The sequence below is a fragment of the Chiloscyllium plagiosum genome, unplaced genomic scaffold (assembly GCF_037043375.1).
Source record: "Chiloscyllium plagiosum isolate Xiang-an unplaced genomic scaffold, Cpla_swu_hap1 HiC_scaffold_6, whole genome shotgun sequence".
Lineage (NCBI taxonomy): Eukaryota > Metazoa > Chordata > Chondrichthyes > Orectolobiformes > Hemiscylliidae > Chiloscyllium > Chiloscyllium plagiosum.
Genome location: NW_028270144.1, coordinates 41,311,957 through 41,328,840, shown reverse-complemented (window position 1 = coordinate 41,328,840; position 16,884 = coordinate 41,311,957).

The following is a 16,884-nucleotide window of genomic DNA, read 5'->3' as shown; positions in this document are numbered from 1 at the left end:
AGTTCCTCCCATCGTAAAACATTTTCAGATCAGTTAAAGGAGAAGAAAAACAGCTTGAGGAAAGTTTCAAACCAACACAGACATCCAATGTGATTGCAAACACTGTGTTCTGTTTCTATTTTATTTTCCTGCATCGAATGAAATTAAGCCACTCCTTCCTTCTATTTCATAGTTCACTTCAGTCGCCCAGCCTTGGTGTCACTCCAGTGCTACCTTTCACAATGCAGGCTGTATATCTCCAGTAGGGGCTCCTTCTCCTTTCTCACAGATATTCTCAGTAATATCTATGGTACATACTGGGTCCCATTCAAATGAATAACTGATGAATCCTAGTTTATTCCTTGCCAATTTTTTAGCAGGTTCTGTGAATAAAAATATCAAATTAATGCAGCAGCAAAATCTTTTGAACAGACTAACGCAATAGAAAAAAGACACAAAATCTGAACAATTGCCAAATGAAAACTTATAAATAACTTTGCTGATAATGTTGGGAGAATTTGGACTCTCAAAAATCCTGAAGACTGCTGATTATGCATAGGAATCTTTAAGCAAATCATTGTGACCCTTCAAGAAATTTGAAGTAAAAAATATCTATTTCAATAAGTAAGCTTTCTTAGGTAGTTTAGACCAGATAATCCATCTTTAACACAAAATTATTGATCTAAATTTCACCATAAAACAGCAAACTGTTATTATCAGGGAGTTACATGGAAATTTTCCCCTCTGTGAGGTTGAGTGATTTTGCTCACACATTTTCATCCTGCTTATCTTTTAATATTTGCACAAGGCCTCAGCTATGCCCCATACACACGATCCTGTACTCAGCAATATCAGAAATGCTCACCACTGCCAGGACCTTGTGAGATTTCCAGAACCATATTTAAAGCCCAGGCCATACACCAGATCAAGTACTGCCAGCTTACAGCTGCCCTTCACAGTGCATCTGTATGGAGGAACAGAAACATTTCTGAAGTCATGAGATGGTACAAATGATAACTCATTGGAAATATAGCCTCACATTCATCGATGTATTGTTATTTTACCTCCATGCCTATCTAAATGACTGACATTTCAGCTATACTTCCAAGAAGTATAGCTGAACTGTACTTCTTGAACTATACTTCCATGTCGAAGGCATCTTAAAACCCATTGCACATTTTGAAGACATCTTGAAACTCATTCTACAGGGACCCCCATCTTCTGTCGTGGCACCACAGATTTCTTACAGAAACCCAGCACCCACGGACAGTCGAACCAGAAACATTCCACATCACAATGGAATCTACAGCAGCTTCGCCCATGGTGACAGCATCACAGCAACAGACTCAGTACTCAATACCAAAAACTGCAATCTCCAAGCACTATCCTACAACTCTTCCCCTTCATCCTCAACCACAACTTTTTTTACCTTTGACAACCAGTTCTTCATCCAGACACACAGAACAGCTATGGGGACCAAATTTGCACCCCAATATGCCAGCATTTTCATGCACAGATTCAAACAAGACTTCTTTTCTGCACGGGACCTCCAACCAACATTATGCACCAGATATATTGACGACAGTTTCTTCCTCTGGAGCCATAGCGAGGATTCACTGAAACAACTATACATGATGTCAATGAGTTTCATCCCACCATCAAACTTACCATGGACCAAGCTTTAATATCTGTCTCATTCTTGGGCACATGCATCTGCATCAAGAATGGGCACCTCAGGACCTCACTCTACAGCAAACCCATAGGTAACCTCATGATGCTATATTTCTCTAGCTTCCACCTGAAACATATTAAAACAGTCATCCCCTATCGATAAGCCTTATGCATATACAGGATCTGTTCAGATGAAGAGAAATGTGACAGACACCTGAAGGTGCTCAAGGATGCCCTCATAAGAACGGGGTACAATGCTCAACTCATCGACCACCAGTTCTGAAGTGCCACAGCGAGAAACCGTAATTACCTCCTGAGGACACAGACATGGGTTGCAACTGATAGGGTACCCTTCGTTGTCTAGCACTTCCCAGGAGGTGAAAAACTATGCCATATTCTTGGCAGCCTCATTATCAATGTGCTTGAGCACCTTGCCAAGACCTTCCCCATCCCTCCATTTCTCTCCTTTAAACAGCCACCAAACCTCAAACAGATCATTGTTCGCAATAAATTACCCAGCTACAACATCGACCACAACACCGCACAACCTTGTCACAGCAGCCACTACATGTCAGAATGTCGATACGGACGCCACCATTACATGTGGGTACACCACCCATCATGTACGTGACAGGTACTCATGTGACTTGGCCAGTGTTGTCTATCTCATTCACTGCAGCTGTAAGGAAGGATGCCCTGAGACATGGTACATTGGCAAGACTGAGCAGAGGCTATGGTAATGGATGAATAGACATCGCACGACAATCACCAGGCAAGGGTGTTCCCTCTCAGTTGTGGAACACTTCAGCAGCCCAGGCCATTCAGCCTCAGTCCGTCGGTTAACCATCGTCCAAGGCAGAATTTGGGACAAGCAACAATGCAAAGTGGCTGAGGAGAGGCTGATAGCCAAATTCTGTACCCATGGGGATGGCCTCATCTGGGAACCTTGGGTTTATATCACACTACAGGTGACCCCTCACACACTCCTACATACTTACACACTAACACAGACCCTCCCCCGTACCCAATCTGTCTCATACACACACACAAACACTGCCCCACATTCACACCCATGCATGCAACCTCTCACAGGCTTATACCCCATCACAGTCCCTCACATGCACTCACACCCACACACTCTCACTCTCTCTCTCCTACACACGTACATATAAGTTTATAGGATGAATCTGTATTTGCAGAATTGTATTTTATTTTGCTCAAAAAATGCATTACCTATAGTCAATCCATGTAAGATTCTGCAAATCTCACTTTAGAAATAGAACCAGTCTGACTCAAGATTGGGACACAGGCAGACTTTAACCTCACACCTTTAATGCATTGTCTGAGCTGAGATGACACATTTTGTTCGAAAACCTGAAATGATTTTGAGAATGTGACTTAAAAGGAGTTCTGGGATTTACATATTAACACATTGAAACTAGCAAACCAATTTGAAAAGATGAAAGACTTAATTTAAGTTTGTTTAATATGGTATGTTTCAGTCGTTTGACACTGTAACCTTTTGTTATGAATTTTGTGTTTTATGGTCCTGCTCCACAACCACCTGATGAAGAAGCAGCGCTTAGAAAGCTAGTGCTTCCAAGTAAATCTGTTGGATTATAATTGGTGTTGTGTGATTTTTAACTTTGTCTCAGAACAAAGCTATACAGGCTACCTATCCTTAACTCCATAACATGTTAAAACCTCGCCTAAGAACTACTCTTTCCCTCGAGGCAAGTGTAAAATAACATCTTCTCATTGTTCAATGGAGTAGCATCACAAGCTGGAAAGTTGGTAAATGACTGAGAATGTGAAGGTTTATCGAAAATGGCAAAAGTGAAGAAGAAACAAACAAGGAAAGTATATTTGCATCTGGCAACAGACAGCAACCACTTTCCTATTGAACATCAACAAATTTGTAATCAATAAATGACCTTTGAACCCAACTAACAGAAAAATGTAACAAACTAAGATGGTGGCATGAGCCTGGAGAGTGGCGGCAGCTGAGGCCGAGTGAATGATAAAGGACAAGGCGCCTGGTGACAGCAACACATGGATGAGGTGAATGTGGCTCCACATCAGTCTGGAGTCTCCCAGTGAGTGAGCAACAGTTCCCAGGCTGAATCGCCTGGCCCACACCCCACAGGCTGAGTCTAGCCCCCAGGTCTGCAGCTAGGCCCGGGCACCTGAACAAGCGGCAACATCAGTACAGTGGACAGTGGAGGACCACAGTTACTGAGGTCCGGCAGCATTGTCAGGAGAAGCATCTGTTGTGGCTCCAAATGGTGAGAATTGCCTCTTGGCTCCAGCTCAGATGCAGCAGTCATGGGACTGGTGGTGGCAGAGCCCATAACTGATTCCTGGAGCCCGTTACAGAGACCCCAGATAATGTCAAGCAGAGCAGCAGAGGAATAACAAGTATGATAGAGAAAGATAAACTCAGTCTCAGTAATATCTTTTAATATATTCAGTAATTCAAAATGGAGCATGGCAACACTTTACATTTTTTACTGTTTCTTTAAAATACATGTGACAACAAATCATTCAACTCAAAATGACCATTAGAGGTGGGTGTCAATTATGCTTTGTCTGGCCTGGGATACATGATGTTGCAACACTTTATCATTCTCAAGGTAATGATCTGCCTCTAGCTGTTTGTATCTTCTTCCTCAAAAGCTGCAGACCCTTTTCTGGTTCTTAAACCTCCATCACACGCTGTCTTTGGTTGCTGTAGTTTTGCAGAGAAAAGCATGCCAGGATTATGCAGCACACTCTGGCATGTGTTGCAAAGTCAACCTCGATTGATGCAAACATTGGAACCTCATCTTCAAGAAATCTATTGTCTCCTCTACATGGCACAGATGGAAGAATAAATAATATTATGTCCTGGCCTCAGTCGGGAAGTTTCATAACAGAACCATCAGCCCTGATTGCACAGAATATCCCTTGTCTCTCAATAACCATCTTTGTAAAGCGCCCAGCCCTTAAAATAAAGCAAGAGGATTCTCAAGAAACAGATATCCATGGAGTAGAACCATTTTCACTTGATGAAGTCTGCTACTACCCTGATTGAAGCATCGATCTCAAAAGGAAACAATACAAAATGTTGTGGTAATTATTGGTCACAGCTTTGATGCATTTGTAGTTTAAAGATTGAGAGTTCCCACACAGATCCCCAGTGGTTTCTTGGAAGTGGGCAGTATATAAAAGATTAGCACATCTGTTACCTTGATGGCTACCAGATAATTTTGTTCATTCAAGTCACATGTTCTGCTCCAACACTTCCTGTAATTCTGCAATAGTTAACTGACATCTGCAGTTTTTCATAGAATCTGTACAGTGTGGAAATAGGCCCTTCAGCCCAGCAACTCCATACTGACCCTCCGAAGATAACCCACCCGTTCCCCTGCCCTATATTTACCCCTGACTAATGCACCTACTCTACACATCCCTGAACACTATGGGCAATTTAGCATGGCCAAATTATCTAAATGCACATCTTTGGATTGTGGGATGAAACTGGAGCACCTGGAGGAAACCCACGCAGACACAGGGAAAAGGTGCTAACTCCACACAGTCACCCGAGGTTGGAATCGAACCAGAGTTCCTGGCACTTTGATTTATCAGTGCTAACCACTGAGTCACCAAGCTGCCCCAAATTTAGGTGACATTGGACTTAAGTCCCTGGAGAAAATGGCTTCGAGGTCAATGATCTCTGGACACCTCCTATCCCCTCAATGTGCTGAGGAGATCTTTAGCTGTGACCTTACTGTGTGGAGTTTGTTTGGTAGTTGCTGGTGCATTGGTTCCTTCACAATTTTCCTGTGCCTTCACAACATATGGTCATGCCATGATGGCCCCTGTTTTGCTGCATCTAGTCACGGTCTCAATGATTCTGTGTGGGCTATGTCAGATAAAGAACAGGTCCTTAAACATGTGAGCAATCAGCATTTACAAAGATCATCATGTAATGTGACTTTGGAGCAGAAGTAAGCCTTTGCAGCCCAATAAGTTCGCTCCATCATTCAGTGAGATCACGACTGATTTAATAATCATCAACTGCACTTCCCTACCTTTTCCGCATAACCTTTGATTGTCTTACTGATTAAAAATTTACCTGTCTTCGTCTCATGTATGCTTAATGACCCAGCTTCAACAGCCCTCTGTGGTAAAAATGTTCACTAATGCACTAACCTCTGAGAGAAACTATTCCTCCTCAACTCTTTCCTAACTGGGTGACCACTTACAATGAGATTATGCCCTCTGATACGAGACTCCCCCATAAGGGGAAACAACCTCTCAGTATCTACCCTATCAAGCCACCTAAGAATTGATATGTTTCAATAATGTATTCTCTCATTCTTCTAAACTCCAATAAGCTCATGCACAACCCACTCAACCTCTCCTCAATACAATCCCTCCACGTCCAGAATCAACCTAGTAAAACATTTATGAACTGCTTCCAATTTAGCACATCTTTAATTACGCAAGTGGACCTTATGTAATGGAAACTGTTCTCCATATTCAGGGTGTGGTCTAACTAGTGTTTTATATATTTTTAACAAGACTTCCCTATTTTTATAAATGCATGGCACTGCAGATGATGGAAATCTGAACCAAACACAGAGGAGGCTGGAGAAACTCAACAGTCCGGGAGCCGCTGTAAAAAGAGAAACATATGCTAGATCTGCTATGACTCCTCTTCAGAACTGAAAGATTTTGGAAAATTGTGTTTTTTAAACTTTTCACAGAGGCCAGTGAGAAACGAGGAGAACAAATGGTGTAGCGGTCCAATGCAAAGGACAGAAGAGTAGCTTTTGTGCTGAAAGAGAAACAGATGTAAAATGAGTTTAAATTAAGGCTGTGAAATGGAGAAGAAAGGACCTCTCTTCTGAGAGCAAATTGAACAAGATACAAACAACACAAGACCATGGGGAAAGTAGAAAGAAATGAAGGACAGACATTGTAGATTCATAGAGTCATACAGTATGAAAATGGACTCTTTAGTCCAATTGTGGGCGGCATGGTGGCACAGTGGCTAGCACTGCTGCCTCTCAGCACCAGAGACCCGGGTTCAATTCCAACCTCAGGCTGCCTGTGTGGAGTTTGCACATTCTCCCCGTGTCTGCGTAGGTTTCCACCCACGGTCCAAAAATGTGCAGGTTAGGTGAATTGGCCATGCTAAATTGCCCGTAATGTTAGGTGAAGGGGGAAAGGAAGGGGAATGGGTCTGGGTGGGTTGCGGGTCAGTGTGGACTTGTTGGCCTGAAGGGCCTGTCTCCACACTGAAAGTAATCAAATCATCTGCGCCGACCAGACATCCCAATCTGCCCTAGCCCCAGATGCCAGCATTGCAGCTTCTCCTAAACAGACACCACCTTCTGCATGGAAAAAAGTTACCCCTTAGGTACCTTTTAAATCTTTCCCCTCTCATCTTAAACCTATGTCCTCTCTAGTTTTGGATTCCTCCACTAAGGAAAAAGAGCTTGGCTATTCATCCTATTCATGTCCCTCATAATTTTATAAACCTCTATAAGGTCATCTCTCAGCCTCCGACGCTCCAGGGAAAAAAGCCCCAGCCTATTCAACCTCTCTCTTTAGCCTCTGGGATTTGGGTTGTCACAATTGTAATTGTGAGGATATACCGGTGTCCTGCTTATGTTTTTGGCCATGGTCCTACATAATCCACTGACACTTGTCTCAATTGTTGTCTCATGTCACTTCACAAGCATGACATGATTTTTAGAACTGCATTATGTCTTAATGAAGTCCTGGCAATGTAAAATAGTTTTATTCTTGTTTATAGTTTCCCTACGTCCTGCCAGCAGAACATCATGTGCTGTGTGCAAATCTCCTTAATCCTCCATTATTTGATGAACAGCCATCCATTCTTCAGTCTGCAAGTCCTGGAGTAACTCTGTTTCCAATATAATAATAATATAATAACACCCTGGAATTCCTTCAGCCTCAGCTTCATGAACCGTGAACAGTCTGTGCTAACTTACTTAATTCCTGATCTATGTCCTGAATTTTAATTAATGAAGACGCAGCAAACTGCACTTTCAAACTATCCCCTTTCATAAATTGAGTTTCATCGACCTTAACATCTGCTTACAGTATTTCTGTGTCCTACAAAATGGTCATTGTTTAGCCATTGCTCTTTTCAGCACTAAGTTGTCATCCTGTCTGTATTTCAATAAATATTCGTGCTAGTTTGTCTCACATCATGACACCTATGCCCATTTTTGAGGTTATTCAATTTGTGTCAATGGTGAACTAGATGTGTAGCCAAGCATTTTGTAAATTTTCTTGACAGTTTTCAGGTACTGGTTTGTCAAACAAAACTCAGAGATTAAAAAAAAGAAGACACATTGAGTTTTAGACATCTGACGTACTGATTTGGTGATTTAAGTGTCAGTATGGCAACTAACACAGAACAGACCTCATATCAGTACAGAGTGCTGGTTCATATATCTGCACAATGTGATTGCTTTGGTACAGCACGGAATCTATTCCTTTGTACCAATCTCAAACGTTTTTAAGTTTACAAGCTCAGGGCTATCAATCACATTCAGCCGAGAACACAGTCAATTAACCTGAACTCATGCCTTTTTTGTTCTATTAATGGGAAAGCTACAATGGATATGTGACAATCACAAGTATCTTCTCCAACTGACACTACTTTGCTTTTATTTATATCAGAATCTTAAAGGAAGCAACCTAGTGACAAACAGCATTGATGAACAAATTAAATTCTTCTCTGCTGCATGGTACAAAAACAATGACCCTGAAAAATATCTGAGGATATCTTACATTGAATTGCCACAAGTAAGTCCCAATTTATTGGAATATTGACTTGGATTAGGTTACATAATTAAGGTTGAAGATTGGGAAGAAATCGTGGAAGGGGACAGTGAAATTAAAACTTGTATACAATGGCAGATGCCTCCATGTCACTCTTCTTGTTGATGCTTTCTGTCGACAGAGTCTGCAATTTTTAGGCTGAAAATACAGGTGATGTATGACCAAGTTTGTAATCTTTAAGATTATACAGTATGCATTTGTTGGAGATAATCAATGGAGATGTTTTCCACTGTGATTGCTCCAGGTATCAACCAAAAATGTGACCTGGTAAAAAAACCTTGCCTGATAGACTGCTGTGTTTCACACTTGATGGGATACAACAGTTGACAGATTTCCATGATCTTATGACTGCTTGTCAGTATCTACCTAAGTCATTTCCAGCAGTTCCCTTTGCCTTCTGTTTCCATTGAACATAGAACATGACCTTCTTAAAATTGAAAAACGTGAAAATTTTGCTTAACTTTGCTGGATATTTTGTCACTGCCAGATTATGTAATGCTATATGTTTATCCACATCATAAGGTTACAGTACTTTGTCATTGCATGTCACCTGGGAATTATTGTTATTTTGTTTATATTTCCATACATTTTAAGGAATAATTATTCAGCCAGAAAGACAAAAATAACTTTACTGCTAATTCTTCATGTTGTATCAAACTCTATCCCAATGGCACCTCATGAACAGTTTTATTTTACACACAAATGATAAACAGCCTGTAAAATGCATTGTTAACTAGCAATTGGAATACACCTATACTTATTGGTTAACCAGCAATTGGGAATACATCTGTACTTATTGATTAACCAGCAATTGGGAACACAGCTGTACTTATTGATTAACCAGCAATTGGGAATACATCTGTACTTATAACAGCTCACTAATGCAGGTTGCAGAATTATTGAACTGGATTTTAATGCACAAGCATTTTGAAAACCCCAAAGTAAGGGCAATGCATTTAACAGCTTTTTTAAAAATTCGTAATTTTAATAACAAAGAACAGTACAGCACAGGAGTGGGTCCTTCGAACCAGCAACTATGCTGTCACATGATGCCTTTCTAAACTAAAAATCAATTGCGTCTGTATAGTCCATATCCTTCTATTCCCTATAGACTCATGTATCTATCAAGATACCTCTTAAACATTGTTATTGCTTCCACCTCCATCATCCCATCTGATAGTTCATTTCAGGGACTTACTATCCTCCGTGTAAAAACTTGCCTTTCACATCTCCTTAAAAATATCCCTTTTACCTTAGAAGTATGTCCCCTGGTATTGACATTACTACCCTGGGAAATTGACTCCCACTGTCCATTACATCCATGCCTCTCATAATTTTATAGAACTTCTATCATGTCGTCACTCATCCCTCAAAGTTCAATTAAAACAAATAAAGTTTCTTCAGTCTCTCCTTAGAGCTAACTTACTCCAAATCAGGCAATATCCTGGTTAACCTGGCTTCTCTAAAACGTCTATGCCCTTTTGGTAACATAGTGGCTAGAACTCCGCAAAACATTCAAAATGTGGCTGAACTAAAGTTTAATATAACTGCAAATTTTATACAATTTGCCCCAGCTGATGAAGACAAGCATGCTAAATGCCTTCTTGTCCACCTTATCCTTCTATTGTGGGCGGCACGGTGGCACAGTGGTTAGCACTGCTGCCTCACAGCGCCAGAGACCCGGGTTCAATTCCCGACTCAGGCGACTGACTGTGTGGAGTTTGCACATTCTCCCCGTGTCTGCGTGGGTTTCCTCTGGGTGCTCCGTTTTCCTCCCACAGTCCAAAGATGTGCAGGTCAGGTGAATTGGCCATGCTAAATTGCCCGTAGTGTTAGGTTAAAGGGGTAAATGTAGGGGTATGGGTGGGTTGCGCTTCGGCGGGTCGGTGTGGACTTGTTGGGCCGAAGGGCCTGTTTCCACACTGTAAGTAATCTAATCTAATCTAATCTTATCCACTTATGTTGCCACTTCCAGAGAACTGTGAACCTCTGCTTCTAGATCCTTCTGCATGTTAATGCAATTTATGGTTCTGCCATTTACTGTATACTTCCCTCCTGCATTAGATCTTCTAAAGTGCATCACCTTGAACTTGTCCAGATTAAACTCCATTTGACATTTCTCTGCCCAATCTCCAGTCTACCTGTATCTTGATGTTTCCTCTGGCAATATTCCTCACTATCTGCACCTTCCCCAATCATTGTGTCATCCACAAACTTACTCATCAGGCCACCTAGGTTTTCCTCCAAATTATTTACACATATTATCACCACAGAGTCCAAGCATTGATCTTTGCGGGTCACCACTGGTCACAGATTTCCAATGATCTTCTATGACTAAGCCAGTTCTGTATCCATCTTACTAGCTCACTGTGGATCACATGTGACTTCACCTTTTCTATCAACCTGCCATGAGGGACCTCGTCAGAGGCCTTGCTAAAGTTCAGTAGACAACATCTACCACACTGCCCTCATAAATCACTTTGTCACTTGCTCAAAATACTCAAACAAATTTGAGGGATAGGACTTTCCCCAAATAAAGCCATGTTGTCTATCATTACAAGTCCACATTTTTCCAAATGTGAGAAATCCTATCACTAAGAATCTTCTCCAAAAATATCTCCACCATTAACAAAGTTCATGAGCCTATAATTTCCCAAATTTTCCCTTTGCCCTTCTTAAACAAACAAACAATGTTGGATATTCTCCAATCCTCGGGGACTTCTCCTCACTTGTCTCCCTCAAATTCCAACAGGATCTGGGACTTGTCTACTTTACCACTTTACAAAACATCCAACATCTCTTCCTTTTTACTATTGATATGCCCCAGAGTATCAACATACGCCTCCTGAGACTTATCATCAATATGTCATTTTCCTTTGTGCACACTGATATAATGTACTCTTTAAGGACCTCACCATTTCCTCCAGCCCCACATATAAATTCTCTCCTTATCTGTGATGGATCCAGGCCTTATCTTGTTATCCTCTTGCTTCTTTGATACGTATAAATCGTCATAGGACTTTCCTGAATTTTTGTTTGTAAAATTCATGGCCCCTTTTTGTTTGAGATCTTTCCTGCTATCTTTTTATTTTTTTGAAGGCTTTTTCTGTCTTTAGTTTGCATAAACATTGCATATGCCTTCTTTATCTTTTTGGCTAAGCTCTCACTTATCTTGTTGTCTAAGGTACCTAAATCTTGTCGTTTTTTCAGGAACATGCTGGTCCTGAATTCTAATCAACTGGCCTTTAAAAGATTGCCACATGTCAGGTGTAGATTTAGTCTCAAACAGCTGCCCCTAGTCTATATTCCCCAGATCCTGCCTGATATTATGATATTAAGCTTTCCCTCTTCCACCTACAGTCACCAGAGGACTTCGCTTATCCTTTTTCAAAGTACACTCAAACTTACAGAATTATGTTCACTATTCCTGAAATGTTCCCTCACTGAAACTTTGATCACCTGGCTAGGCTTGTTCCCTAAGACCAGGTCTAGTATGGCTCCTTCCCTAGTTGGACAACTTTTTTAAAAAAATGAAAGAACTGCAGATGCTGTGATTCAGAAACAAAAACAGAAATTGCTGGAAAAGCTCAAATAGGTCTGGCAGTATCTGTGGAGAGAAATCATAGTTAATGTTTCAGGTGAAGTGATGCTTCCTCAGAAGCGGAACATCAACTCTGATTTCTCTCTAAAAATGCTGCTGCCAGACTTGCTGAGCTTTTCCAGCAATTTTTGTTTGTATGTTTGTGTGTATGGACAATTTAAATATTGTTTCAAAGAATCATCCCTTGACATACGTAACAAATTCTTCCACCACCGCCACCTCTCACCAGCCACACACCTCCCCCAAATCCAAGTTTCTAGCACAAATGAATTCCAGTCAATGTAGGGGAAATTAAATTCACCCACCATAACAACCCTGTTGTTTTCACATATTTCTATAATCTGTCTGCAAATCTGTTCCTCTATCACCTGCTGGCTATTAGGAAGCCTGGAGTACAAACCTATCAAAGTGATTACAGACTTCCTCATCCTGACCTCTACCCTGATAGCTGAACTGGATGAACCCTCCTTGATGTCCTTTCTCAGTACAGCTGTGATACTCTCCCCTATCCATAATGCGACTCCCCTACCATTTTTACATCCCTCTCTATTTCATCGGAAACGTATAAATCTCAGAACATTAAACTGTCAATCTTGTCCCTCTGTCAACAAAGTCTCTGTAATAGCTACGATATCATAGTTACATGTGTTAATCCAAGCTCTAAGTTCACCAACCTTACCTGTCATACTCGTTGCATTAAAACAAATATACTTGCCTTCATGTTCAATAATCTCTCCCTGCTTTTTTTTCTCTTTGTCTTACTGGTCTTAGTCTTAGGCTCCTCCTTGGTCATTTTACTTGCTGACAGACTGCTCTGGTACCCACACCTCAGCCACGATAGTATAAACCCTTACCAGTGGCACTAACAAACCTCCCTTTAAGGATATCAGTGCTTGATTAGTTTAGGTGCAACCCATTTTTCTTGAACAGGTCCCACCTGCCCTGACAGACATCCGAATGATCCACATGCCTGGAGCCCTCCCTCCTACACTAGATGTTTAACCATGTATTTAACTGTACAACTTCCTATTTTTTGCCTCACATAGGAAGTAATCTTCAGCTTGTCCTGGAGATCCTACTTTTCAACGTTTTACCTAAATCTCCCTTTTTCAGGACTTCATATCTCTTCCTGCCTGTGTCATTAGTACCAATATAGACCATAATCCCAGGCTGCTTACCCTCCCCCTTCAGAATATCCAGTGCCCTCTCAGAGATATTTTTGACCCTAGAGTCAGGGAGGGAGTCACCCATTCAGTAGTCTCGATTATGATCACAGACACACCTATTTGTGCCCTTGAATATACAGTTTTCTATCACTACTGCTCACCTATATTTCAACCTTCTTTGCTACACAGCAGTGCCAGCCATGGTGCCACTGGTCCATCCCCCACAGCATTATAGAGCTAATACACAACTCCTACAAATTCTAAACAGCATGCATCCAAAGACAAATTAAGCCATGACTAAACCTAATTTTGCAAAACCTTCAGCATACATTGTTTCACTAATTTCTGGCTGAGGATTGGTAGCACTGGAGACAAATGGGTTATGTCTGTTTTGTAGCTTCTTGTTGTAGTGTAGGACATCTCAGATATCCTACACTGTAGATATTGCTGGACCAGCAATTGAATGCTGGGACTCTGTACTAGATACAATCCATAGAATTAGTCATTAGAGACACAACAAGAAATACAGCTGACTATTTCAAGAAATACTTGTAGCACTGAAAAAGAATGAAAAACAGAATCCTGCACTTTTTTTCTGAATTAGTTGAACTAAAAGCTTAGCTTTCCACACTAAAGAGAAAAATAAAAGTTCAGGAAAAATGGATGAACAACTGTCTCAGGATAAATCTAGACTTAATACAACCTCTGTGTTGATGAAGACTTTAGTGTGTACCTCTGTGCAATTTAGAAAGTTGAATAAAGAGCTGAAAGGTAAAGAATAGAAGCATACTGAACTGCAAATTTTTTATCATAAGATTGCCAGCTTACAGTAAGATCAAGAGGAGCTCACATCTAGAATAGATCAGGCTCAGCATGAATAGCTATCAAATCATCAGTTTGAGTGCAAAACAAAACTGGTGAAAATGCCAAACCTGCACACCAAGTGGAGATGCAACAAGAAGCTACAAAACAGACATAACCCATTCCTTTCAGGTGGCACAGTGGCTCAGTGGTTAGCACGGCTGCCTCACAGCACCAGGGCCCCAGGTTCAATTCCAGCCTCGGGTGACTGTCTGTGTAGAGTTTGCATGTTCTCCTCATGTCTGCGTGGGTTTCCTCTGGCTGCTCCAGTTTCCTCCCACAATCCAAAGATGTTGCAGGTCAGGTGAATTGGCCATGCTAAATTGCCCATAGTGTTAGATGCATTAGTCAGAGGGAAGTGAGTCTGGGTGGGTTACTCTTCGGAGGGTCGGTGTGGACTGGTTGGGCCGAAAGGCCTGTTTCCACACTGTAGAGAATCTAATTTAATAAATACCAGCAATGCCATTCTAGTGAAGGAACGCAAGCAGGATATAACGGACACAAAATAACCATTGAAGCAACAAGTGGAAGAGGTCCCGGTTTTCAGAATAAAAAGTAGTCAAGAAGTTAAAAAAAAAGAAAAGTAGGACAGTTATTAGAGCAGATTATGAAGGAATAAAAATTATATTAGACCCTCAGATGTGATAGAATTTAAAGAAGCCAGGGTGCAAAACTGCAAGTTTCAAAATTAGCTAGAAGCTCTTTAAGAACAAAACAGCAATGCTGGCAGACTGAAACCATTGGAAATTACTCGAGGAGCAAAATCAATCAGGAACAAAATGTAGCTGCAATGTGTGAGGATAAGCAACTTCTAGAAAAATAATTGCAATCCATGAAATTTAAAAAATGACATCACAAACTAGAATTCAGCCAATAACAGTGATGACTGTAGAAATCACCAGCACCTTCATAAAAAAAATACCACCATGAGCTATGAATGTATTGACAAGTTATCCATCCACCCTAGAGGTTCATAGTCTCATTAGTAAATAGTTAAACCTACTTTTGGAAAGCAAGTGGATATTGCATGTATACATTGCCTTTAAGAGAGTTTAATCCTGAGTGTTCCATGAGCTGTGTGTAGACAGTGCTGTGACTCTGCTTGACAGTTGTGTGCTATGGTTTTTCAAATGATTATCTGTGGTAACTTTACCACGTTTCCTCACTGGTAGCATGCCCCTATCACCACAGCCCCACCCCCACATAAACCCTGCATGATACTCTTCATACCACTTATCATGCCTGATCTGACATAACACCCTCTCCACATATATTATGCCCTCCTTCACAAGTTACAGAAATCACTTCTGTCAGTCTCGCCACAAATGCTGGCAAAGCAGCAGAATATTTCCAGCAATAAACATAGAGAATACTTGAGAAACTTAACAAATCTGGCATCATCTGTGGAGACAGAGGGACAGGGATAACATTTTGAGTTTGATAGAAGTCCTGAAGGTCATCCCAAACTTGAAATATTAACTCTGTTTTTCTTTCCCCACAGATGAGCCAGACTTATCGCATTTCTCAGGCATTTTCTGTTTGTTTCAAATTTCTAGCATTTGCAGTCGTTTGCTTTTACTTAAATAATTCAAGCATTTCCTGATTTTATTGTGGGGTTTCTTTCAGTCTTGAATTTCAAGGTTGAATCTTCTGTAGTTCTCAGAAGATTATCATTACTGAACAAAGCCCTTTTCTAAATCTGACGATAGAACATGCACCAGCACCAGCAGCCACAGTTGAGTGAATCTGCAGTTCGCAATGCTGAATATCATCAATTCATACTAATACAACTTTTTATACAAACATCACACTAATATTTTGAGACTTTCAAGGCCATTCAAGGGAATAATTGCATCCAGTATTACATGGCCGATGAACCTGGGATATCCTGTGATAATAATTCTGCAAGCCAAAAGCACAAGCTCACAGTTGTCGGTAATATTCAAGTGTCCACAGATTCTGCAGCACTGATGATAACTCCCAATGTGACACAAAATTGACTGAACATTTATGAAATGACAGATCAAGAACTTTTTGGAGAGTACACCCTTAATATCATCAAGTAATGCAGCAGTGTGCCAGCAGATTAATACCTTATTTTTAGTTCCAATTTCTTATTGGAATAACGTAGACGCAACTTAACAATCAACTATAATAAATTCATGGAGATTGCTGAATTCTTACATGTGACAATGGCACTATCATCTTTTGAAGATTTTTTTTGCTGCCACCAGAGTAGCAGAAGGGAGACCACCATCAATTGCAAACCCTCTCGGGTCAGATGCCACATAATCTAACAATAAAAATTGACATGTGACAATTGGGTTCGGATAAGGTAAATTTGGCAATAAAGGTTGAATAGCCTGGGCACATTATGCAAATCACAGATAAAAATAAAATGTACTGCAGCATGAGTCTTCTCCTGCAGGGGAGGAGGTGAAAAGTTGGAAGGTAATTAAAACAGTGATATAACTATGCCATATTTATAAATGCAACATCAGGTCTTGAGCATCAATGGCAATTCAGCTTTCTTAAAGTGAACAAAATTTTAATTCTGATACAAACTAATTGTTATAGTAGCATGTAGGTTCTGACATATAGTCTGTTTGGAATGTTGCTGCTTCAATACGTACATGACTGTTGTGCTATCTTTTGATGAGTTATTACAAAACTTGAATTGATGAGTGCATCTGTCAGCTTAAATTGTGCTGACAGAAATAACACTTGTCAAGCTTATTATTC